This window comes from Sinocyclocheilus rhinocerous, unplaced genomic scaffold (assembly GCF_001515625.1).
Source record: "Sinocyclocheilus rhinocerous isolate Xijiao unplaced genomic scaffold, SAMN03320098_v1.1 scaffold2306, whole genome shotgun sequence".
NCBI classification, from domain to species: Eukaryota; Metazoa; Chordata; class Actinopteri; order Cypriniformes; family Cyprinidae; genus Sinocyclocheilus; species Sinocyclocheilus rhinocerous.
In genome coordinates, this window is record NW_015639792.1 from 607,111 (window position 1) to 610,016 (window position 2,906).

General features: G+C 36.8%; 1 long non-coding RNA gene across 1 annotated transcript; it reads right to left on the bottom strand.

Annotated features, from left to right (window-relative positions):
- Positions 1-1,783: 1,783 nt before the first annotated feature.
- Positions 1,784-2,250, bottom strand: LOC107752125 (uncharacterized). Its single transcript, XR_001641332.1, has 2 exons — positions 2,206-2,250; positions 1,784-2,043 (listed from the first exon to the last, which is right to left on the bottom strand). It is a non-coding gene; the product is annotated as an uncharacterized LOC107752125 (long non-coding RNA).
- Between the last annotated feature and the right edge of the window lie 656 nt (positions 2,251-2,906).

Genomic DNA, 2,906 nt, shown 5'->3' on the forward strand with positions numbered 1-2,906 from the left:
TGAAATCACATAATGTACTCTCTTGAGTAGGTACCTATTTTGAATAAGTAATTACTTTGACTGCTAAAAAAGTAGGTTCTATATATTAGGAATGCATGTATTAGGAATGTATGCAATTTCAGATGCAGCCTTAGTAGACAGTAGTGGATGGCATGATGTATTTTTGGAGGCCAAAACCCAGAAACAAGTTGCATTCCCGATTCCATTGTCCTGAAGTCAGTTGGTTTTTTGAATGGGTTTTTGGTTAAATGGCTGAAATAAGATCTGTGGTTCACACAAACTAAATATATTTTAAATATAAAAAATATTAATTTGGCACATTAAGCATCATTCACAATCAACAGGTAAACTCATCACTCCACTTTCATAGCCTCGATGTTGCAATCATGCTCTTGCAAACTATTCTAACTCAAGGGAAAATGTTTTTAACTTCTGTGTTAACTTCTGGGTTGGCTTAAAAAATATGTCATCAGTTCAGTGCTCTATGGCTACATCTGAAATTGCCCCCATACCCTCATTCACTATTCCTCACATTACTCCACTACAAGGGCACAGGTTTGCTTCTGACATTGGTGGGTACATAAAAGCAGATTTAAAATCACAGTTTAAATCACATTATATTTGTCCCAAATTATTGTTAATGTACATAATGACTTCATCCTAGGCTGGAAGATTGTGTATTGTGTATCTTTCAGCACAACGTTTGTCTTTCTGTCCGTATGCTTTATATAGAGCGCTAATAATATAAATAGGTTGCACTTTCTCTTTCCGCTTGCTCTGTTTTGTCGAACACCGTATTTCAAACTCATCAGCACAACTTAGTTAATTCCTGAAGTGAACTTTTATATTAACTATTTTGGACTGCTGTTTTGAACTGGGTCCAATACCTGTGTGTTGTTCTAGACTCTGCGCTGCGCTTCTCATCCGGCATGTGACGACATTACATTCTTATGCCGCCCATGTATTAAACGTGTGTCCTTGAAAGCGTGCAGTTTTCTAACGTATTTACTTTAACTTCTTAGGTAATATCAATGATATGACATATTTCAGATGCATCAGAAATTACAAAAACATATACATATATTTAATTTTTTGATCAAAATTATTGCTAGGTACAATTTGGTAGTCGCTGGATATTAGTAGGGACATGTCCCCAGCGTCCCCCCCTAATTCTACGCTCCTGCTCCAATGTAGTCCACCGAATGAGTGAATGAAAATGAGTGAGTGAATGAGCACTGATATTCAATAATTGCGACATTAACAGTGAATGGGTATTCTCTAGCAACTAGTCGTTGAGTGTACATCAGCAGTGTTAATTTTGACAGGCATTTTTGATTCAGTCTTAGTCTTTATCTTGAGATGAAAATGCTTAATAGTCTTAGTCACATTTTAGTAATTTGAGTCTTTCATAGTTTTAGTTGACGAAAAGTCATTGCATTTTTGTCAACTTTTAGTCATTACTTTTAGTCATTATTTTAGTCAAACTGCAGTTACCAACATTTATTTTGGTAGCTATTTTATATGTAGTTTTCAAACAAAAATAGTCATTAATTCTTCTCTCTTTAGACCAAATCAATTAAGCTTATGAGAAATTTGAATCAAGGATTGAATTTGGAAAAACTTGAATAAATGATGACAATTTTCATTTTTGGGTGAACTATCCCTTTAACAGCACTGAAAAGGGAGCAACTTATAAAAATTATAGTTGTTCATATATATATAAGATAGGTACTTAATTAGGAATGCTGTCTGTCCCTTTAAGACGGAAGGCATGGATGTAATACTGATACACGTTCAGTTTTCACCCACCTGTTTATGTTAACTTAATCCATAACCGAATGTGAGATACTCTACACTATAGACATTAGGACTGCTGTGTGTGTATTTGAGCACTGAGAACTGATCGCGCGCTGTATATGAGAACTGAAGAAGTGGAGCGTGCTCGAGAGACAGCACTTCTATCAGCACGATTCCGCCTATCACTAACTTTAAGTTAATCGACAACGAATTGTGACTCCCGGGAAATACGGGACGTCTGGTCAACTTATCCCTACACCTTCTTTGGGTAAACTAACCCTTTAATTAGGAATGCGTGCGCGAGAGAGAGCACTTCTATCAGCGCGATTCCGCCTATACCGCCTTCACTTACTTTAAGTTAATCAACAACGAATTGTGACTCCCTGGAAAAATGGGGCGTCTGGTCACCTTATCCCTACCTCTTCGGGTGCTGAGGCCATTGTTTCAGATCGCTAGTTCGCGTTTTGGTAGTCTATCACTGCGGCTACCATACTGAGACTAGATATGCAAATGCCCCTTATCCCATTGCAATCCAATGACAGGGACGCACATTTTGAAGGACAAGACAGTAACCTATAGGATGTATTTTGAATGTCCGGTAGTCCTCAAATAACATTATAGTCCTGTCTCGTCTTGTTAACGAAGACGCAGAATAAATTTCGTCATAGTTTTTATCATCAGATATTAGTTTTAGCTCGTCAACGTCTCGTCTTAGTCACAGAAAAAAATTTCGTTAACGAATATTTTTCGTCCTCGTATTCGTTGACAAAATTAACACTGTACATCAGTTGTATACTCATTATTAAGGTGCCTTATGGGACTAAATGAGCACACTTGATAATTTCCACTATAGATTGAACATGACTTCAGAGGGCTGTCCCATCAAATAGTACTCTATATAAGAGTGTAAAAAGTTAAATGTCGGACTCAGCCAATATGTCAATATTATTTGTAAATTTTTATGTATTCACCTTGAGCACTATATGTATAGAAAGTGATATCACCTCCTCAAAGTGACTGTTGTCTGGTATAAACAGCCTTGAAGGACTTTCATGAAGGGAAATTCACTTTAGTTTGGAACAATGCCATGAATAGCTTCATCTTTCCAC